Raw genomic sequence first — 24788 nt, forward strand, 5'->3', positions numbered from 1 at the left:
TGGGGCTATCTGTGCCTCCTGCGTCTGGTATCTGTTTACCTTTCCAAATTAGAAATATTTTCAGCTATCATTTCTTAAGGTAAATTTTCCACTTCTTTCCACTTCTCTTCAGTCACTCCTATAATACATGTTATTATGTTGGATGGAGTCAATGAGGTCCCAAGTCTATTTCCATTTTGCATAATTCTTTTCCCTTTTTGTTCAGTTGATTACCTTCCAGTACTGTCTTCTAGGTCATTAATTCATTCGCATGTTTCTTCCATCCTACTTTTACGCCTTCAAGCATGTTTCAAGCATGAAACTAAGTTAAGTTTCAAAACTTAAATTTTAGGGATTCTCTCAGAAGGGACTTCTGCTGCTTCTTGGGGGAGGGTCTGGCCATGCTTTTGCTGGCCTTTGCAAAACAAACAAATGAATGAACAAAGCAAACAAAACAATTGCATGACTAAACTGCTGTTCAGTTTCACGCATAACAGAGCAGAAAGCAGGCACCCCTGCTTGTAGCCCTCAGCTGGAGCAAGTCCCCTCTCTTATGCCTTGAAGTAGCACAGCACTTTGGCATGATCTATGTTTCTTGTGACCCAAGGTATCCTCAGACCACACTGTCACTCCTGGGATTCCATCGTGCTTCACCACTTGAGCCCCTTAGCCATGCACTTCCCCCACTGTGACAAACTGCTGAAAGATTAAGATTTTGCACTATGTTCCTTACACTACTTTGCTGTAGCTTCTGTAAGCAGGCTCCCTCCTGGTGGCTGGACTCAGAGGAATATGTCCCCAGGGGAACTCTCTGCATCTCTTACCTTCCAAATGGTGGTCCCTTTTCTACATGAAGTCTTGAGTATTTGTTCATTTCAGACTCTGATTGATTTCTTTGTCATTCAGAATTATTTGATAACTATCTAGCTGTGTTCAAAGCATGAGACAAGCTTAGGGTCTCCCTACTTCTAAACCATTGTAACTCCTGCCCCCATCGCCATACATAGTTATATTTTCTGTGTGTGTGATGAGAATTGTTAAAGGGTAACTCTAGCAATGTTCAAGTATGCAATACAATATTATTAACTGTATCATATATCCTTATGACATTATTTTATAACTGGGCATTAGTACCTTTTTCCCCCATTACCCCTTTTGATCATTTTCATACCCCCACCTCTGGCAACCACCAGTCTATTCTCTGTATTTATGAGCTCTATTTTTTTTAAGATTCCACATATAAATATTTCATGTGGTATTTGTATTTCTCTGTCTGATTTATTTCACATAGAATATTGCGCATAAGACCCATCTATCCATGCTGTTCTAAAGGGCAAGATTGCTTTTTGACTGAATAGTAGTCCCTTCATATTTGCACTACATTTTTTGTCCATGTATCTACTTGATGGACACAAGTTGTTTTCATATTTTGGCTACAGTAAATAATGCTGCAATGCACATGAAAATGTGTGTATATTTATTAGTGTTTATACTATTTCTCAGTATATACTCAGAAGTGAAATTGCTGGATCATGTCTTAGTTCTATTTTTAATTTTTTAAAGAAGCCTTTATACTGTTTCCCATAGTGGCTGCATGAATTTACTTTCCCATCAATAGTACTCAAGTGTTCCCTTTTCTTTTTTCTATAAACACACCAACTCTTTTTTGTTTCTTGGTTTTTGATAATAGCCATTCTAATTGGTATAAGGTAATGGCTCCTCATTTTCATTTTCTTTTTTTTTTTTTAATTTTTTTTTCAACGTTTTTTATTTATTTTTTTGGGGACAGAGAGAGACAGAGCATGAACGGGGGAGGGGCAGAGAGAGAGGGAGACACAGAATCGGAAACAGGCTCCAGGCTCCGAGCCATCAGCCCAGAGCCTGACGCGGGGCTCGAACTCACGGACCGCGAGATCGTGACCTGGCTGAAGTCGGACGCTCAATCGACTGTGCCACCTAGGCGCCCCTCCTCATTTTCATTTTCATTTCTTGGATAATTCCTGGTCAAAGCTGCAGTCCTTTCGAAGTAAGGGGCTGGAGAAAACAGTCGCATCTGAGACAAAACTTGGGGGAAAGATACTGCCTGGGGCCTGCTCACAGAGAGTGAAAACATGGGGAGTGGAGGAAAGCTGAAGACAGAGGACAGGTGCATGTTTGCTGATCCAGGAGAACATGCTGGATAGCTGGATGGAGCCATTTTCACTGCTCCCGCACATGCATATAAGCACCCATGAGCTCTGCAAAAATCCACCCCAGTAGGCTAGCAGGACCATCTAGTGGAGAATGGAGCCCTTACACTAATCCCCACCCAACTGGGACAACTTCATTCCCAAGAACTCAAGTCTTACTACCAGCTTAGTGTATGGACTCTACAGCGCTACATAGACTGACTTCTAGGGGAGGACCAGGTAATTTCAATCATACTTCAACCTGTTAGCAGGTCCATCAATTCAATTTTATTTTTTTATTTTTTTTCTCTCTTTTACACTTCTTTTCTTTTTCTTGAATACTGAAAGAAAAAAAATCATTTTTATTTTCCATTTTTATTAAAAATATTTTTCTTTAATTTTTATTACTATATATTTATTTTTACTTTTGAGTAAATTTTTTCATATTATTTTTTACTTCCATAATTTTATTTTAGTCTACTTCAGTGTATTCACCTTTTCAAATTTTCAAACAATTTCCTTTTTATTTCTTTCTTTTTCTATTTTTAATTTTTCGTTTGTTATCTTTTTCTTGAATTCAGAAAGAGAAAAATTTCATTTTTACTTTCAATTTGTATTATTTTTTACTATATTTTTTGCCTTTATGTATTTTTTTTTCAAATTCTATTGACTTACATCATTTTATTTTTGTCTACTACAGTGTATCCACGTTTTATAATTTTCAAACTATTTCCTTTTTCCTTCTTTCTTCTTTTAATCTTTTTAAAATCTTTTTACTCTTTTTCTTTTCTTTTCTTTTCTTTTCTTTTCCTTGAATACAGGAAAGGAAAAGATTCAAATTTATGTTTCATTTTTATTAATTTTCTTTATTTTTTTACTTTATTCTTTACATTTGTGTAGATTTTTTCAAATTCTATTTTACTAACATCATGTCATTTTAGTCTACTTCAGTGTATTCATTTTTTCCAATTCTCAAATGACTTGCCTTGTTTGTCTCCCCCTCTCTTTTTGCTGTAATCTGTCAAACCGCTTTCAACACCCACACCAAACACACAGAATTTAGCATCATTTATTCAATTTTTGTGTGTGTATGTGTGTTTAATTTTTTAAATTTTAATATTTTTAAATTTTATTTTTTTTCAATCTTAACTTTCTACCTCATTCATGCCTTTTCTTCTTTCAAAATGATAAAATGAAGGAATTCACCCCAAAAGGAAGAACATGAAGAAACGACAGCCAGGGATTTAACCAACACAGATACAAGCCAGATTTCTGAACCAGAATTTAGAATCACGACAATAAGAATACTATCTGGAGTCGAAAATAGATGAGAATCCATTTCTGCAAAGATAAAGAAGTAAAAAATAGAATGAAATTAAAAATGCTATAAATGAGCTGCCCTCATGATGGATGCGGAGGCGCAAGGATGGATGAGGAAGAACAGAGAATCAGTGATATATAGGACAAACTTATAGAGAATAACAAGGCAGGAAAAAAAGAGAGATTAAGGCAAAAGAGCAGGATATAAGAATTACAGAAATCAGTGACTCATTAAAAAGGAACAATGTCAGAATCATAGGGGTCCCAGAAGAGCAAGAGAGAGACGTAGGGGTAGAAGGGTTATGTGAGCAAATCCTAGCAGAAAACTTTCCTAATCTGTGGAAAGACACAGGCATAAAAATTCAGGAAGCACAGAGGACCTCCATTAAGTTCAACAAAAACTGACCATCAACAAGGCATATCACAGTCAAATTCGCAAAATACTCAGGCAAGGAGAGAATCGTGAAAGCAGCAAGGGAAAAAAAAAGACCTTAATCTACAAGGGAAGAAATATCAGGTTTTCAGCAGACCTATCAACAGAAACTTGGCAGGCCAAAAAAGAGTGGCAAAATATATTCAGTGTGCTGAATCAGAAGAAAAAAAAAATGCAGCCAAGAATTCTTTATCCAGCTAGGCTGTCATCCAAAATAGAAGGTTTCCCAGACACACGAAAATGGAAGGAGTTTGTGACCACTAAACCAGCCCTGCAAGAAATTTTAAGGGGGTCTCTCTGAGGGGAGAAAAGATGAAAAATATATGGTATTTTTGGTATATATTCCAAAAGCACCAAAGATTAGAAAGTACCGGAGAACACGAGCAGAAACTCCAACTCTACAAGCATCATAATGGCAATGAATTCATATCTTTCAGTACTCACTCTAAAGGTCAATGGACTCCATGCTCCAATCAAAAGACATAGGGTAGTGGCACCTGGGTGGCTCAGTTGGTTGAGTGTCCAACTTCAGCTCAGGTCATCATCTCACGGTCTGCGAGTTTGATCCCCATGTTGGGCTCTGTACTGACAGCTTGGACCCTGCTTCGGATTCTGTGTCTCCCTCCCTCCTTACCCCTTGCCCATTCATGCTCTGTCTCTCTAAGTCTCAAAGATAAAAAAAAACATTAAAACAATAAAAAAAAAAGACATGGGGTAACAGAATGGATAAGAAATCAAGATCCATATATATGCTGTTTACAAGATACCCACTTTAGACTTAAAGACATCTTCCGATTGAAAGTAAGGGATGGAGAAACATCTATCATGCTAATCGTCAACAAAAGAAAGCTGGAGTAGCCATACTTATGTCAGATAATCTAGAATTTGAAATAAAGACTGTATCATGAGATGTGGAAGGGCATTGTATCATAACCAAGGGGTCATCCACCAAGAAGACCTAACAATTGTAAACATTTATGTGCCAAATGTGACAGCACCCAAGTATATAAGTAAATTAATCACTAACATAAAGAAACTCACCGATAGTAATACCATAATAGTAGGAGACATCAACACCCCACTCACAACAATGGACAGATCATCTAATCCGAAAATCAACAAGGAAACAATGGCTATGAGTGACATGCTGAGCCAGATGGACTTAACAGATATATTCAGAACATTTCCTCCTAAATCAGCAGAATATACATTCTTCTCCAGTGCACATGGAATGGTCTCCAGGATAGACCATATACTGGACAACAGATCAGCCCTAAGTGAGAACAAAAATTGAGATCATACCATGCATATTTTCAGATCACTACGTTATGAAACTCGAAACCAACCATAAGAAAAAATTTGGAAAAGTAACAAATACTTGGAGACTGAAGAACATCCTACTAAAGAATGAATGGGATAACCAAGCAGTTAAAGAGGAAATTAAAAAGTATATGGAAATCAATAAAAATGATAACACCACAACCCCAAACCTCTGGGACGCAGCAAAGGCGGTCATAAATGGAAAGTATATAGCAATCCAGGCCTTCCTACAAAAGGAGGAAAGTTCTGAGATACACAACCTAACCTTACACCTTAAGGCGCTAGAAAAAGAACAGCAAATAGAACCCAAAACCAGCATAAGATAGGAAATAACAAAGACTAGTGCAGAAATTAATGCTATTGAAACCAAAAACAAAACAAAAACAAAAACAAAAACAAAAACAAAAACAAAACAATAGAATAGGTCAATGAGACCAGATGCTGGTTCTTTGAAAGAATTAACAAAATTGATAAACCACTAGCCAGTTTGACCAAAAAGAAAAAGAAAAGGACACAATAAAAAAATTAAGAATGAAAGAGGAGAGATCACAACCAACACAGCAGAAATAAAAACAATAATAAGAGAATATGAGCAATTACATGCCAATAAAATGGACAATCTGTAAGAAATGGACAACTTCCTAGAAACATATAAACTCCCAAACCTGAAAAAGGAAGAAATAGAAAATTTCAACAGACCCATAACTAGTAAGGAAATAGAATTAGTAATCAAAAATCTGCCAAAAACCAAGAGTCCAGGGTCAGATGGCTTCCCAGGGTAAGTCTACCAAACATTTAAGGAAGAGGTAACATCTATTCTCTTGAACATGTTCCAGAAAATAGAAATGGAAGGAAAACTTCCAAACTCTTTCTATGAAGTCAGTATTACCTGGATTCCAAAACTGAACAGAGACCCAACTAAAAAGGAGAATTATAGACCAATTTCCCTGATGAACATGGATGCAAAATCCTCAACAGGATATCAGCCAACCGGATCCAACAATACATTAAAAAAATATTCACCATGACCAAGTGGGATTTATACCTGGGATGCAGGGTTGGTTCAATATCCCCAAAACAATTAATGTGATTCATCACATCGGAAAAAGAAAAGACAAGAACCATATGATTCTCTCAATAGATGCAGAGAATGCATTTGACAAAATACAGCAGCCTTTCTTGATAAAAACCCTCAAGAAAGTAGGGATAGAAGGATCATACCTCCAGATCATGAAAGCCATATATGAATGACCCAACACTAATATCATGGTCAATGGGGAAAAACTGAGAGCTTTCCCCCTAAGGTCAGGAATGAGACAGAGATGTTCACTCTCGCCACAGTTATTCAACATAGTATTAGAAGTCTTAGCCTCTGCAATCAGAAAACACAAAGAAATAAAAGACATCCAAATCACCAGAGGTCAAACTTTCACTCTTCGCAGACGACATGCTACTCTATATGGAAACCCCAAAATATTCTACCAAAAAACTGCTAGACTTGATTCATGAATTCAGCAAAGTTGCAGGATATAAAATCAACACACATAAATCAGTTGCATTTCTATACACCAACAATGAAGCGACAGAAAGAGAAATCAGTGAATCGATCCCATTTGCAGTTGCACCAAAAACCATAAAATACCTAGGAATAAATCCAACCAAAGAGGTGAAAAACCTATACAATGAAACTATAGAAAGCTTATGGAAGAAATTGAAGAAGACACAAAAAAATAGAAAAAGATTCCATGCTCCTGGATAGGAAGAACAAATATTGTAAAAATGTCAATACTACCCAAAGCAATCTACATGTTCAATGCAATCCCTATCAAAGTAACATCAGCATTTTTCACAGAGCTAGAATAAATAATCCTAAAATTTGTATGGGACTAGAAAAGACCCCAAATAGCCAAAGCGATCTTGAAAAAGAAAGCGAAAGCAGCGGGCATCACAATTACTTACTTCAAGCTATACTGAAAAGCTGTAATCATCAAGACAATATGGTACTGGCACAAGAACAGACACTCAGATGAATGGAACAGAATAGAGAACCCAGAAAAGGACCCACAAGTGTATGGCCAACTAATCTTTGACAAAGCAGGAAAGCATATCCAATGGAATAAAAGTCTCTTCAGCAAGTGGTCCTAGGAAAACTGGACAGCGACATGCAGAAGAATGAAACTGGTCCACTTTCTTACATCATACACAAAAATTAACTCAGAATGGATGAAATACCTCATACATTGAGGTATGTATGTATGTACATACAATGTATGACAGGAAGCCATCAAAATCCTCGAGGAGAAAGCAGGCAAAAACCTCTCTGATCTTGCCTTCAGCAACTTCTTACTGAACACGTCTCTGGAGGCAAGGGATACAAAAGAAAAAATGACCTACTGGGACCTCACCAAAATAAAAACTTCTGCACAGCAAAGGAAACAATCAGCAAAACTAAAAGGCAACTGACAGAAGGGAAGAATATATTTGCAAATGACATATCAGATAAAGAGTTAGTATCCAAAATCTATAAAGAACTTATCAAACTCAACACCAAAAAAAAAGACAAAAAACAAAAAGAAAAACAAATAATCCAGTGAAGAAATGGGCGAAAGTCATGAATAGACACTTCTCCAAAGAAGACATCCAGATAAATTCTCCACATCACTCATCATCAGGAAAACATAAATCAAAACCACAAAGAGATCCCACCTGACACCTGTCAGAATGGCTAACATTAGCAACTTAGGCACCAAAATATGTTGGCAAGGATGTGGAGAAAAAAGATCTCTTTTGGATTGTTGGTGGGAATGCAAGCTGGTGCAGCCACTCTGGGAAACAGTATGGAGGTTCCTCAAGAAACTAAAAATAGATCTACCCTACAACCCAGCAATTGCATTACTAGGTATTTATCCAAGGGATACAGGTATGCTGTGCTGCTTCGAAGGGACACATGCACCCCCACATTTATAGCAGCCCTATCAACAATAGCCAAAGTATGGAAAGAGCCCAAAAGTCCATCGATGAATAAATGGATAAAGAAGTGTCGTATATATACTATACAATGGAGTATTACTCAGCGATCAAAAAGAATGAAATCTTGTCATTTGCAACAATGTGAATGGAACTGGAGGGTATTATGCTAAGTGAAATTAGTCAGAGAAAGACAAAAATCATATGACTTCACTCATATGAGGACTTTAAGAGACAAAACATATGAACATAAGGGAAGGGAAACAAAAATAATATAAAAACAGGGAAGGGGACAAAACAGAAAAGACTCGCAAATATGGAGAACAAACTGAGTGTTACTTGAGGGGTTGTGGGAGGGGGAATGGGTCAAATGGGTAAGGGGCACTAAGGAATCTACTCCTGAAATCATTGTTGCACTATATGCTAACCAATTAGGAGGTAAATTTTAAAAAAATAAAAAAATTAAAAATTAAAATAAAAAAATATTTCATATATACACTTATTAAGTAATTATACATGTATGTTAGTGGCCATCATCCAAATGTGGCTTTACTGACACTGGAATATAATGCCTACAATTTGGATATCATTGTGCCTTTAAGGCAATATAGCCTAATAGATAAGTTCTAGTCTCTAGGGCCTAATAGGCAGCATAACCTAAGTGCACTGTGATACAGATATATATTTGTGGCAACTGTTAGTTTTTTGTTTCTGACTTTTTGATAAATTTCTCACATAATAATTATTTGGTAACATAGTTACAGCCATTTAATCAAATGTATAATTACTGCATTATAAAATCCCATATATCAGGTGATTGATTATAGAGCAATTTTTTACCCCAGCAATTTTATAGAGCAAGTGATATTCTGAATTTCAGCCAAGAATATTCACTCTCAAAATTTCTTCACTGAAAACAAAGGTGAGTACTCTCTCATTTCAATAGAAGAATAAATGAAATATGTATACAGCTAAATATTCTTATCACGTTAAGTGAGTAAAATAATTATGCCTACATATAGGGCAAATACCATGATAAGAGTTCAATGGCATTTTACAAAGTATTCTGATATTGGAAATATCCTGAAGAGACATGAGGATGAGCATATATATATATATATATATATATATATATATATGGTAATATATATCTCCAATATATTCATATTGGAGATATATATATATATACACATATATATATACACACACACACACACACACAAGGATGAGCATATATTCATATATTTGTGTGAGTGTGTGTGTGTATCTAATATGTCCAATTATACAAATCAATTTTACAAATGATTATTTATTTTGAGAGAGTGAGTGTGTGAGAGGTGGCAAGGGGAGAGAGAGGGGAGAGAGAATCCCAAGTAGGCTCTGAGCTGTCAGTGCAGAGGCTTACATCAGTCACTACCCTGAGATCATGACCACACCCAAAATCAAGAGTCAGACCCTAACTGACTGAGCCACTCATGTACCCCTATTGGAGATTTTTTAATGGCATGAGAGGCTATCCTTTTATTAAATGAAGTTCCCTGCAAAGATCTCCATAAAAATATTTGAAAACAATTTTGTGGACATCATAAAGTGGATATTAGTTGTTTGTCCTCTTGTCCTCTTGAAAATTGAGAGTTGAACTTCAGCAATTCCCTACTGATATAAAAAGAGATTATAAAATGAATCACCATGATGAAAATAAAGGGCAGTGTGCCAGGTTCAATGTCAATAAAGTTTGTTAATAGGATTTGTAATACAATTGTTATTTCCATCCTCTCATATGTTTGTATGCAAATCTTCATATCCCTGATATGAATCATTAGGTTGTATGACAATGAGAATTAAGGTTTTTGTTGAAAGATTATTAATAATTATCTAATTTTAAGGGGAGATTGTGCTGAATTAACAGGATAGACCAAACGCGATCATGATGGTCTCTAAGTTTGGAAGGAAGAAGAAGAAAAAGTGTCACAGTATTTGATGGAAGACTTGCCTGGGCATAATTTTTCCCCCAATTGTTTCTTTCGTAATTCTTTTCCCATTAGTGTAAAATGTGCAACAGTTGAACTATACAAACATCTATGCAAACTTTAATGGCTATTAGGATTCTTGATGCTGAATATGAGACAGGAAAGCGCAGAACAGGAAAGCAAACTTTTAAACAAAGAAATGAATATACTGTACGGGGAGTATGGGGAATGGGGACATCATCCTGGCATTAATATGGGTATGAGATCTCTCTTTACGTCTCTCTCCTTCCTCTCTTTCCTTCTCTCCTTTCCAATTTAGATGACACATATAGACAAACAGATAGATAGATATAGAAAGATAACATATAGATACGTATGTACATAATATACACACAGTAAAATGGTGTACAAAAAATATTGAGACTCTATTTCTAAGACTTTATACAACATAGACTTAATGATTAATTGAGTAAAACAAAAAATGATCCTTGGTGATGATTTTGACAAAGGAATAAATGACATTGATAACGTGAGGTCTAACTTTTCAGATAGACAAAATATGTTTTTTCTTTGTCACTGTGATGATGATATCGTCCATTATATTTGTATGAAGATAGGCCAGTTTTTACAAGTTCTTATTGGAATTTTTGCCAACACCTTCTTGCTTCTCTTCCACATCTTCATGCTACTTCTGGATCACAGACCTAAGCCAACTGTCCTGATCATCTATCACTTGGCCTTTGTCCACATAATGAAGCTGTTCACTGCACTGTTTTTTAATGTCTACAGACATGTTTGAAGTACTGAACATTCTAAATGATTTCAAATGCATGGCTTTATTCTGCATGATCAGGGTGACACGGGGTCTCTCCTTGAGCACCACCTGCCTCCTCAGCATGTTCAAGGCCATCATGATCAGCCCTAGCACCTCCTGGTTGGCCAGCTTTAAACATACGTGCAAAAAGTACATCTTCCATTCTTTTATCATCTTATGGTTTCTCAGTTTGTCTCTCATTAGTGCCTGCATCTTGTATACTGCTGCTCCTTCTAATGTGACCCAGAGCAATCTACTGTGTGTCAGTAAACACTGCTCACTTTCCCGCCTAAACTCCATCATCAGGGGACTGTTTTTCACGTTTTCAATATCCAGGGATGTTTTCTTTGTTGGAGGCATGCTGCTCTCAAGTGTGTACATTGTGATTCTCTTGTCCAGGCTTCAGAGGCAGTGCCAGCACCTTCCCAGTAACAGCTTCTCCTCAAGAGTCTCCCCAGAGAGAAGGGCTACCGAAACCATCCTGCTGTTGGCAAGTTTTTTTGTGGTCATGTACTAGGTGGGCGTCATTATCTCCTTCTCCTCCACTCTCTTATGGGCATATGACACAGTCATTCTGGATTTCCAGAAGCTTGTGCCCAATGTCTATGCCACTGTCAGTGCGTTGGTGCTAATAAGTTCTGATAAAAGGATAGAAAATGTGTTTCGAAAGTGTGGGAAAATTGCAATCAAGTTATAGGTACATACTGTGGAAATCATTATCTAGAACTGATCATTTTGATTTCATTCAAATTATAGAGTATTTATATATAACATTTAAATGTAATTTTAATTTGTATGTCATTGAAAGGTTTACTGTGTATAAATAATAAATGTTTTTGAAACCTCTGGTAACAATTACCCACCAGCTTTTTTTGAGTTTAGTATCAAGTAAGATTCAATATTGCCATGTGTTGAACATTCCTTTATCTTTCATTTTATTTCTCAAACACTCTTAAGGATAATTTTCTCTATAAAAGTAAAATACACTCTAAAGCATGACTATTGTACTCTATTACAATACATTACTTGTTGGTAATGCAACATTTGAAAATTCTGTTTACTCTTTTTACTTCAAGATATTTAGCTTTGCCTCTAATTTTAACTGAGCAACACTTTTCTCAGCACTATTTATATTTATTTCTATGAGTTCCGGCTTCTATTAGGGCTGCAGAGAGTGTACTCTTACCTCTGTATGTTTTCAAATTTATCATTCTCTTCTTTTAAAGGTTGTAAACTTTGTCTCATGTTACAACATATATATTTTTTAATTTCTTTTATTTACACAGTTTGAGTAATATTTCTGGTGAGTATTTTATCTGCTTTTGTTACAATTAATTTCTTATTTGTAACTTCATGCCTAGTTTTGAAATTAGAAATTTATAATCGTCATTTTTTTTGGTTTTGTTTTTTAATTTGTATACAGTAGTGAAACATTTAAATGATTCTTATTTCTTCCCATTCTGATCTTCATATAATATAGCGACAATTCCATTCTCTATAAATGTTCTCTCTTGAATGGATTTGGCTTCAACATTTTTGTTCAATATTCTAGTTTATTATTTCTTTCATCAACTCAGACTAATACAATATTTAACTAAATTATTGTGTACTAAATTGAGTTATTTAATTTTCAAGATTTAATTGTATCAGGCCTCTTCTTCACAATATGTCTTACATGTGTATAGTTTGTCTTTTGACATTATTTTTATTTCCTATTTTTCCTGTCTTTACTTAAATATTTTATATGTTGTAGAAGAAATTTATTGTCGAATTGGTTTCCATACAACACCCCGTGCTCATCCCAACAGGTGCCCTCCTCAATAACTATCAAATAATTTAAACATATTGCTGATATATTTATTTTGTGACATGTAATTTCTTCTACCCTATACCCAAAACTAATTTAATTGTGTTTCACCATTAATAATTTCATTGTGAACTTTGGGACATATCACAGTGCAGGTATCTCTAGTCTCTTTGTACCAATCACCCTGAGGACGAGTTGGAGTACCACACAGGTTTGAGCTCCTTGTAGTCAGTCAAGATCTGGATGGCGAGACGGTCTCTGATTTTCATTGCTTCTTTAGATCCTTAACTTGAATTACTTAGCTTTCTGGGATGATCTTATATTTTATTATTATCCTTGCTGTACATTATAAGGATTCTTTTACTTTTGTATTTTATATATATTTTTTTCTATTTAAATTGAAGTTAGTTAACTTGTAGTGTAGTATTGTTGTAAGGAGTACAACCCAGTGATGCATCCCTTTCAATAATGACCAGGGCTTATCTGAACAACTGCCTTCTTAATCCCCGTCACACAATTACCCCATCCCTACAACAAACACCACTCCAGCAACCCTCAGTTTGTTCTCTGTATTTTAGAGTCTCTTATGGTTTTCCTCTCTCCATTTTTATCTCATTTTCCCTACCTTCCCATATAGTCATCTATTGTGTTTCTTAAATTCCGCATAGGAGTGAAATCATATATTGGTTTTACTCTGACTGACTCATTTCCCTTAGCATAATACTCTAGTTCCATCCACATGTTTGCAAATGGCAAGGTTTCATTCTTTTTGATTGTTGAATAATATTCCACTATGTAATATATTTATCCATTCGTCAGTCATTGGACCTTTTGACTCATTACATACTCTGGCTATTGTTAATAGTGCTGGTATAAACATTGTGGTGCATGTGTCCCTTTGAATTAGCATTTTTGTATCCTTTGGGTATATACCTACTGGTGCAATTGCTGGGTAATACAGTAGGTCTATTTTTAATTTTTTGAGGAACCTCCATGCTGTTTTCAGAGTGACTGCATCAGTTTGTATCTCCACCAAAAGTGTAAAAGCGTTCTCCTAATTCCACATCCTCACCAATATCTGTTGTTTCCTCTATGTTTTTTTAGCCATTCTAACAGGTGTGAGGTGGTATCTCATTGTGATTTTGATTTGTATTTCTCTGATAATGAGTGATGTTGAGCATCTTTTCTGTGTCCGTTGGTCCTCTGGGTGTGTTCTTTGGAAATTGTGCATTAATGCCTTCTGCTCATTTCTTCACTGGATTATTTGTATTTTGGTTGTTGTGTTTAATAAGTACCTATTTTGGATACTGACCCTTTATCTGATATCTAATCTACAAATCTCTTCTACCATCCCATGCACTGTCCTTTAGTTTTGTTGTTTGTTTCCTTTGATGTGCAGATTTTTTATCTTGATAGGGTCCTAATAGTCCATTTTTCCTTTAATTTCCCTTTCTCCCGGAGGTATGTCTAGTAAGAATTTGCTGTTGCAGAGTTCAAAGAGGCTACTGTCTGTTTCTTATTCTGGGGTTTTGACGGATTCCTGCCTCATATTTAGGGATTTCATATATTTTTATATTAATTTTGTTTATAGTATAAGAAAGTGATCCAGCTTCATTTTTCTGCATTTCACTATCCAGATTTCTCAGCGTCATTTGCGAAAGAGACTGTCTTTTCTTCCACTAGATATTCTTTCCTGTCTTGTCAAGGATTAGTTGGTCACACATTGTGGGTCCATTTCTGGATGCTCTGTTCTGTTCCACTGAACTATGTGTCTGTTTTTGTGCCAATACCATACTGTCTTGATGATTAGAGCTTTGTAATACAGCTTGATGTCCATAATGTGATGCCTCCATAGTTTCTCCTTTTCAACATTACTTTGGCTACTTGGGGATGTTTCTCTTTCCATAAAAATTTCAAAGTTGTTTTTTCAAACTCTGATGAATGCGGGTGTGATTTTAATAAGGATTCCATTGAATGTATAGATTGTTTTCGGTAGTATAAGCATTTTAACAATATTTGTTCCTCCAATCTACTAGCATGGAATGTTTATGCTTTTTTGTGTCCTCTTTTTTTAAATTTTTAAGTGTTTATTAACTTTTGAGAGACAGAGACAAAGTGTGAGGGGGGGGGGGAAGACACAAAATCCGAAGCAGGCTCCAGGTCCTGATCTGTCAGCATAGAGCTCAACACAGGGCTCTAAATCACACTCTCAGAGATGATCACCTGAGCCAAAGTCAAATGCTTAACTGACTCAGCCACCCAGGCGCCCCACTTTGGGTGTTCAATTTCTTTCATAAGCTTTCTATATTTTTCACCATATAGGCCTTTGACCTCTTTGGTTAGGTTTATTTTTTGGTATTTTACATCATTTGGTGTAATTGTAAATGGGATTGATTCCTTGGTTCCTATTCCTGCTGTTTCACTATTGGTGTAAAGAAATGCAACCAGTTTCAGTATGTTGATTTTATACCTTGCAGCTTTCTGAATACATGAATCAGTTCTAGAAGTTTTTGGTGTCTTTGGGGTTTTAGCATAGAATATCATGTCATCCGTGAAGAGTGAAAATTTGACTTTTCCCTTGCCAATTTGTATGTCTTTTATTTCTTTCTGTTGTGTGATTGCTGAGGCTAGGACTTCCAGTAATATACTGAACAGCAGCTGTGAGAATGGACATCTGTGTCGTGTTCCTGACATTAGGGGGGAAACTCTCAGCTTTTGCCATTGAGGATGATATTCGGTGTGGGTCTTTCCTATATGGCCTTTATAATGTTGAGGATTGTTCCTTCTATCCTTATTTTCTAGAGGGTTTTTATCAAGAAAGAGTGCTGTATTTTGTCAAATGCATGTTCTGTATCTATTTAGGGTATCATGATTCTTATCTGACTTTTATTAATGTGGTATATCACGTTGACTTACTTTCAAATATTTATATAAGCCCTGCAGTGCAGGTATATATCCCACTTGATCTCTGTGCATAGTTCTATTAACGTAATGTTGAATTCTATTTGCTAGTACTTGTTGAGATTTTTGCATCCAGGTTAATCACTGATATTGGCCGATAAGTCTCCTTTGTTTGTTTGTTTTGTGTGTATGTGTGAGTGTGTGTGTGTGTGTGTGTGTGTGTGTGTGTGTGTGGCATCTTTGTCTGGTTTTGGATCCAAGGTAATGATGGTGTCCTGGAATCAGTTTGGCAGACTTCCTTCCATTTATATTTTTGGGGAAAACTTTGAGAAAAGTAGGTATTAATTCCTCTTAAATGCCTGGTAGAAATTTCCTGGGAAGCCAACTTGTCCAGGATCTTATAATTGTTTATATTTCTTTGACATACATTGTGGTCTTCCCTCTTTTATTTGTGATTTTTTCGATTTCAGTATTCTTTATTTTCTTCTTGATAAGTCTGAGTAGGGATGTTATCAGTTTTCTTTTTCTTGGAAAGAACCTACATTTACTTTTAGTTATCTATTGTACTGTTTTGTTTGTTGGTTTCAAATATTGTTCATATCTGCTCTAATGTTTATCATTCACCTTCTTCTGCTGGCTTTTGGCTTTATTTGCTGCACATTTTCTAGTTTCTTTAGGTGTAACGTGAGATGTGTATTTGGGACCTATCTTGCTTCTTGAGATAGACTTTTATGTATATTCCTGTTAAGATGATCTTTGCTGAATCACAGAGTTTGGACAGTCGTGTTTTCAAGTTCATTTGCTTTCATGTATATGTTTTTAAATTATTTGCTGATTTCCTGGTTAACCTATTCATTCTTTTTTTATATATTAACTACAACTTACTGTCAGATTGGTTTCCATGCAACACCTAGTTTTCATCCCAACAGGTGCCCTCCTCACTGCCCATCACCCACTTTCCCATCTCCCCCATCTCCCATCAACCCTCATTTTTTTCTCAGCATTTAAGTCTCTGACGGTTTGCCTCCCTCCCTCTCTGTTATTTCCCCCTTTCCCCTCCCCCATGTTTTTCTGTTAAGTTTCTCAAGATCCACATAAGCGTGAAAAAATTATTAACTGCGTTTATCTGACTTATTTCACTTAGCATGATACCCTCCAGTTCATTCATGCATTCACGTTGCTACAAATGGCTGGATTTCATTCTGTCCCTTTGCCAAGTATATATGTCATATATATATATATATATATATATATATATATATATATATATATATATATATATAACTATTTCACTTAGTTTAACACTCTCCAGCTCCATCCACGTTGCTACAAAAGGCCATATTTAATTCTTTCTCGTTGCCAAGTAGTATTCCATTGTATATATAAACCCCAATTTCTTTACCCATTCATCAGTTGATGGACATTTAGGCTCTTTCCATAATTTAGCTATTGTTGAGAGTGCTGCTATAAACATTGGGGTACAGTTGCCCCTATGCATCAGTACTCCTGTATCCCTTGAGTAAATTCCTAGCGGTGCTACTGCTGGGTCATAGGGTAGGTCTAGTTTTAATTTATTGAGGAACCTCCACACCATTTTCCTGAGTGGCCGCACCAAATTGCGTTCCTGCCAACAGTGCAAGAGGGTTCCCATTTCTCCACATCCTCGCCAGCATCGATAGTCTCCTGTTTTGTTCATTTTAGCCACTCTGACTGGCGTGAGGTGATATCTGAGTGTGGTTTTGATTTGTATTTCCCTGATGAGGAGCGACGTTGAGCACCTTTTCATGTGCCTGTTGGCCATCTGGATGTCTTCTTTAGAGAAGTGTCTATTCATGTTTTCTGCCCATTTCTTCACTGGATTATTTGTTTTTCGGGTGTGGAGTTTGGTGAGCTCTTTATAGATTTTGGATACTAGCCCTTTGTCTGATATGTCATTTGCAAATATCTTCTCCCATTCCATTGGCTGCCTTTTAGTTCTGTTTATTGTTTCCTTTGCTGTGCAGAAGCTTTTATCTTTATGAGGTCCCAATTGTTCATTTTTGCTTTTAATTCCCTTGCCTTTGGGGATGTAGCAAGTAGGAAATTGCTGCAGCTGAGGTTAGAGTGGTTTTTCCCTGCTTTCTTCTCTAGTGTTTTGATGGTTTCCTGTCTCACATTCAGGTTCTTTATCCATTTTGAGTTTGTTTTGGTGAATGGTGTAAAAAAGTGGTCTAGTTTCATCCTTCTGCATGTTTCTGTCCAGTTCTCCCAGCACCATTTATTAAAGAGACTGTCTTTTTTCTATTGGATACTCTTTCCTGCTTTGTCAAAGATGAGTTGGCCATATTTTTGTGGGTCCAATTCTGGAGTTGCTATTCTACTCCATTGGTCTATGTATCTGTTTTTGTACCAATACCAGGCTGCCTTGATGATTACAGCTTTGTAGTAGAGGCTAAAGTCTGGGATTGTGATGCCTCTTGCTTTGGTCTTCTTCAATGTTACTTTGACTCTTTGGGATCTTTTGTGGTTCCATACAAATTTTAGGATTGCTTGTTATAGCTTCCAGAAGAATGCTGGTACAATTTTGATTGAATTTGCATTGAATGTGTAGATTGCTTTGGGTAGTATTGACATTTTAACAATATTTATTCTTCCAATCCTTGAGCATGGAATATTTTTCAATTTCTTTATATCTTCTTCAATTTCCTTCATAAGCTTTCTATACTTTTCAGCATACAGATCTTTTACTTCTTTGGTTAGATTTATTCCTAGGTATTTTATGCTTCTTGGTGCAATTGTGAATGGAATCAGTTTCTTTTATTTGTCTTTCTTTTGCTTCATTATTAGTGTATAAGAATGCAACTGATTTCTCTACGTTGATTTTGTATCCTGCGACTTTGCTGAATTCATGTGTCCGTTCTAGTAGACTTTTGGTGGAGTCTATCAGGTTTTCCATGTATAATATCATGTCATCTGTAAAAAGTGAAAGCTTGACTTCATCTTTGCCAATTTTGACGCCTTTGATTTCCTTTTGTTGTCTGATGATACCAGAACTTCCAACCCTATGTGAAACAACAGTGGTTAGAGTGGACATCCCTGTCGTGCTCTGATCTCAGGGAGAAAGCTCTCAGTTCTTCCCCATTGAGGATGATATTAGCTGTGGGCTTATCATAAATGGCTTTTATGATGTTTCAGTACATTCCTTCCATCCCGACATTCTCGAGGGTTTTTATTAAGAAAGGATGTGCTGAATTTTGTCAAATGCTTTTTCTGCATTGATTGACAGGATCATATGGTTCGTATCTTTTCTTTTATTAATGTGATGTATCACGTTCATTGATTTGCGAATGTTGAACCAGCCCTGCATCCCAGGAATGAATCCCACTTGATCATGGTGAATAATTCTTTTTATATGCTGTTGAATTCAATTTGCTAGTATCTTATTGACAATTTTTGCTTCCATATTCATCAGGGATATTGGTCTGTAGTTCTCTTTTTTTACTGGGTCTCTGTCTTGTTTAGGAATCAAAGTAATGCTGGCTTCATAGAATGAGTCTGGAAATTTTTCTTCCCCTTCTATTTTTTGGAATAGTTTGAAAAGGATAGGTATTCTCTCTGCTTTAAATGTCTGGTAGAATTCCCCTGGGAAGCCATCTGGTCCTGGACTCTTATTTGTTGGGAGATTTTTGAGGACTGATTCAATTTCTTCACCAGTTATGGGTGTTTTCAAGTTTTCTATTTCTCCTGGTTTGAGTTTTGAAGTGGGTGGGTGATTAGGAACTTCTCCATTTCTTCCAGGTTGTCCAGTTTGTTGGCATATAATTTTTCATAGTATTCCCTGATAATTGCTTGTATTTATTTCTGAGGGATTGGTTGTAATAATTCCATTTTCATTCATGATTTTATCTATTTGGGTCATCTCCCTTTTCTTTTTGAGAAGCCTGGCTAGAGGTTTATCAATTTTGTTTATTTTTTCCAAATACCAACTCTTGGTTTCGTTGATCTGCTTTACAGTATTTTTAGATTCTATATTGTTTATTTCTGCTCCGATCTTTCTTATTTCTCTTCTTCTGCTGGGCTTGGGGTGTCTTTGCTGTTCTGCTTCTGTTTCCTTCAGGTGTGCTGTTAGATTTTGTATTTGGGATTTTTCTTGTTACTTGAGGTAGGCCTGGATCATAATGTATTTTCCTCTCAAGACATCCTTCGCTGCATCCCAAAGCGTTTGGATTGTTGTATCTTCATTTTCATTTGTTTCCACATCTTTTTTAATTTCTTCTCTAATTTCCTGGTTGAACCATTCATTCTTTAGTAGGGTGTTCTTTAACCTCCATGCTTTTGGCGGTTTTCCAGACTTTTTCCTGTGGTTGATTTCAAGCTTCATAACATTGTGGTCTGAAAGTATGCATGGTATGATTCAATCCTTGTATACTTATGAAGGGCTGTTTTGTGACCCATTATGTGATCTATCTTGGAGAATGTTCCATGTGCACTTGAGAAGAAAGTATCTTCTGTTGCTTTGGGATGCAGAGTTCTAAATATATCTGTCAAGTCCACCTGATCCAATGTATCATTCAGGGCCCTTGTTTCTTTATTGATCCTGTGTCTAGATGATCTATCCATTGTTGTAGGTGGAGTATTAAAGTCCCCTGCAGTGACCACATTCTTATCAATAAGGTTGCTTATGTTTGTGATTAATTGTTTTATATATTTGGGGGCTCCCATATTCGGCGCATAGATATTTATAATTGTTAGCTCTTCCTGATGGATAGGCCCTGTAATTATTACATAATGTCCTTCTTCATCTCTTGTTACAGCCTTTAATTGAAATTCTACTTTGTCTCATACAAGTATGGTTACTCCAGCTTTCTTTCGACTTCCAGTAGCGTGATAGATAGTTCTCCATCCCCTCACCTTCAATCTGAACGTGTCTTCAGGTCTAAAATTAGTCTCTTGTAGACAGCAAATAGATGGGTATTATTTTTCTATCCATTATGATACCCTATGTCTTTTGGTTACAACATTTAGTCCATTTACCTTCAGTGTTATTATAGAAAGATATGGATTAAAGTCATTGTGATGTCTGTAGGTTTCCTGCTTGTAGCAATGTCTCTGGTACTTTGTCTCACAGGATCCCCCTTAGGATCTCTTGTAGGGCTGGTTTATTGTGACGAATTCCTTCAGTTTTTGTTTGTTTGGGAAGACCTTTATCTCTCCTTCTATTCTAAATGACAGACTTGCTGGATAAAGGATTCTCGGCTGCATATTTTTTCTGTTCATCACATTGAAGATCTCCTGCCATTCCTTTCTGGCCTGCCAGGTTTCAGTAGATAGATCCGTCACTAGTCTTATTGGTCTCCCTTTATATGTTAGAGCACGTTTATCCCTAGCTGCTTTCAGAATTTTCTCTTTATCCTTGTATTTTGCCAGTTTCACTATGTTATATCATGCAGAAGATCGACTCATTATATCTGAAGGGAGCTCTCTGTGCCTCTTGGATTTCAATGCCTGTTTCCTTCCCCAGATCAGAGCAGTTCTCAGCTATGATTTCTTCAAGTACACCTTCAGCACCTTTCTCTCTTTCTTCCTCTGCTGGAATGCCTATTATACGTATATTATTGCGTTTCATCGCATCACTTAGTTCTCTAATTCTCCCCTCATATTCCTGTATTTTTTTATCTCTCTTTTTCTCAGCTTCCTCTTTTTCCATAATTTTATCTTCTAATTCATCTATTCTCTCGTCTGCCTCTTCAATCCGAGCTGTGGTCGCCTCCATTTTATTTTGCACCTCATTTATAGCATTTTTTAGCTCCTCCTGACTGTTTCATAGTCCCTTTGATCTCTGTAGCAATAGATTCTCTGCTGTCCTTTATACTTTTTTCAAACTCAGAGATTAATTTTATGACTATTATTTTAAATTCATTTTCTGTTATATTGCTTAAATCATTTTTGGTCAGTTCATTAGCTGTCGCTACTTCCTGGGGTTTCTTTTGAGGAGAATTCTTCCGATTCATCATTTTGGATAGTCCCTGGAGTGGCGCGGAACTGCAGGGCTCTTCCCCTGTGGTGTCTGGAGTAACTTGTGTTGGTGGGCGGGGCCGCAGTCAGACCTGATGTCTGCCCCAGCCCACCACTGGGGCCACAATCAGACTGGTGTGTACCTTATCTTCCCCTCTCCCAGGGGCAGGACTCACTGTGGAGTGGTATGGCCCCTGTCTCGGCTACTTGCACACTGCCAGGCTTGTCTTGCTGCTTCTATGGGATCTGGCGTATTAGCTGGGGTGGATCCACAAGGTGCACAGGGGCTGGAGGGGCAGGCTCAGCTTGCTTTCCCTTTGGTTGTCCACTGTGGGCGGGGCCCAGTGGCACCGAGAGGGAGGCTGACCCATTGGAGGGATGGATCCACAGAAGCACAGCATTGGATGTTTGCGCAGTGCAACCAAGTTCCGTGATGGGAACTGGTTCCCTTTGGGATTTTGGCTGGGGGATGGGCAAGGGAGATGGCTCTGGCCAGTTCCTTTGTTCCCCGCTGAGCTGAGCTCTGTCCTCTGGGGCTCAACACCTCTCCCTCCCATTGTCCTCTAGCCCTCCCACTCTCAGAGCAGAGCTGTTGACTTATAACATTCCAGATGTTAAGTCCCACTGGCTGGCAGAACACACTCTGTTCCTCCTCTCTGCTTTTGCAAGTCAGACTCGGGGGCTCTGCCTTGCAGGGCGGCTGCCCCTCAACCGCCCTGGCTCCCTCCTGCCAGTCCGTGTAGCATGCCCTGCCTCTCTGTCCTTCCTACCCTCTTCCATGGGCCTCTTGTCTATGCTTTGCTCCAGAGAGTCTGTTCTGCTAGTCTTCTGGCGGTTTTGTGGGTTATTTAGACCGATGTGGGTGGAATCTAAGTAATCAGCAGGACGAGGTGAGCCCAGCATCCTCCTACGCCACCATCTTCTTCCAGGGCCCCCTTACTTCCTTCTTTGAGTTTTTTTTTTAATCAATAATGGATTCTGTATTTTTTCGAATGCTTTTTCTTCATATATTGAGATAATCATATGATTCTTATCTCTTATTAATGTGGTTTATCACGTTGATTAATTTGCGAACATTGAATCGGCCCTTCATCCCAGGAATAAATTTCACTTGATCATGGTGAATAATTCTTTTAATGACTGTTGGATTTGATTTGTTACTCTCTTGTTGAGAATTTTGTATCCATGTTTCATGAGGGATATTAGTCTGTATTTTCTACTTTCTTGTAGGATCTTTGTGAAGTTTTGGATTTCAGGTAATTCTAGCATATCACAGAAGGAGATTGGAAGTTTTCCTTCCATGTCTATTTTTAGAAAATTTTGAGAAGAATATGTGTTAAATCTTCTATAAATGTCTGGTAGAACTCACGTGGGAAGTCACCTGGACCAAGAGTTTTGTTTTATTGGAAAATTTTTGAATACTGATTCCATCTCTTTACTAGTTATATGTTTTCTCAAATATTTATTTCTTAATGTTTCAGTTTGGGTACTTTGTGAGTTTCTAGGAATTTGGACCATTTTCTTCCAGATTGCCAGACTATTGCCATATAATTTTTTATAGTATTATCTTATGATTATTTTGTATATCTGTGGTGTTGGCTTTGATCTCCTCTTTCATTAAATATTTCATCTATTTATTTTCTCTCTTTTTTTTTTTATTTTGGTAAGTCTGTCTCAGAGTTTATCAATCTTATTAATTTTTTCAAGAAACAACTCTAGTTTCAGTCATCTGTTCCACTGGTATTTTTAAAAATGTTTATTTATTTTGAGAGAGAGGCAAAGCATGCAGGGGAGGGGCAGAAAGTGAAAGAGAGAATCCCAAGCAGGCTCTGCACTGACAGAAGAGCCCCTATGCAGTGCTAGATCTCACAACCATGAGACCATAAGCTGATCCTAAATCAAGAGTTGGACGCTTGAACAGTTGAGCCACCCAGGTGCCCTGTTGTGCTATTATTTTTGTTTGTTTGTTTGCATACCATTTATTTTTTCTTAGTCTTTATTATGTCCCTTATTCTGGCTTTAGGCTTTGTGTGTTCTTCCTTTCCTAGTTCCTTTAGGTATGAGGCTAGTGTGATTAGTTGAGATCTTTCTTGCTGCTTGAGGTAGGCCTGATTTGGAATACACTTCCCTCTTAGGACTGCCTTTTTTGAATCCAAAAGTTTTGGACTGTTGTATTTTTATATTCATTTGTCTCCATGTATTTTTTTAATTTACTGGTTAACACATTCATTCTTTAGTAGGATGTTCTTTAGCCTCCGTATATCTGTAGTTTTTCCAAATTCTTCCTTCAGGTCAACTTCAAGTTTCATAGCGATGTGGTCTGAAAATATTCATGCTATGACCTCGATCTTTTTGCATTTGTTGAGGGATGTTTTGTGACCCACTATGCGATCTATTCTGGATAACTTCCCATGTGCACTTGAGAATAATATGTATTCTGCTGATTAGGGATGAAATATTCTGAATATATCTGTTAAATCCATCTGGTCTAGTGTGTCATTCAAAGTCATTGTTTCCTTTTGATTTTCTGCTTGGATACTTTGTCAACTCCCTAAGTGGGTTATCACTGTCTCCTAGATTACTGTAGTATGTATTGTATTGTATTGCAGTATGGTATCTACCCATGTTGGGGACACAATTATTTACAAATGTTAAATCTTATTGATGGATAGATCCCTTAGTTTATTATATCATGCCAGTTTTCACCTCTTGTTACATTCTGTTTTTAAAGTATAGTATGTGTGATATAAGTATGGCTATTGAAGATTTCTTTTGAAATATTTTCATATGACAGATGGTTCTCCATTACCTTACTTTATGTTTTTTTTTAAAGTTTATGTATTTATTTTGAGAGAGAGCATGCAAGTGTGGAAGGGCAGAGAGAGCCCAAAGCAGGCTCTGTGCCACCAGTGCCGAGACAGATGTGGGCCTTCAAATCATAAACTGTGTGATCATGACCTGAGCTGAAGTCAGATGCTTAACCAACTGAACCACCCAGGTGCCCCATCTATCCCTAACTTTCAATCTGCTGTTGTCTTTAGGTCTAAAATGGGTCTCTTTAGGCAGCATGTACCTAGGTCTTATTTTTATCCATTCTCGTACCTTATGTCTTGAT

The 24788-nt window shown here is 36.9% G+C and overlaps 1 pseudogene; it reads left to right on the plus strand.

Moving 5' to 3' along the window:
- The first annotated feature begins 10638 nt into the window (after nucleotides 1-10638).
- Nucleotides 10639-11668, plus strand: LOC122236333 (annotated as a pseudogene).
- The last annotated feature ends 13120 nt before the right edge of the window (nucleotides 11669-24788 follow it).

This window comes from Panthera tigris, unplaced genomic scaffold, assembly GCF_018350195.1.
Source record: "Panthera tigris isolate Pti1 unplaced genomic scaffold, P.tigris_Pti1_mat1.1 Un_scaffold_103, whole genome shotgun sequence".
NCBI classification, from domain to species: Eukaryota; Metazoa; Chordata; class Mammalia; order Carnivora; family Felidae; genus Panthera; species Panthera tigris.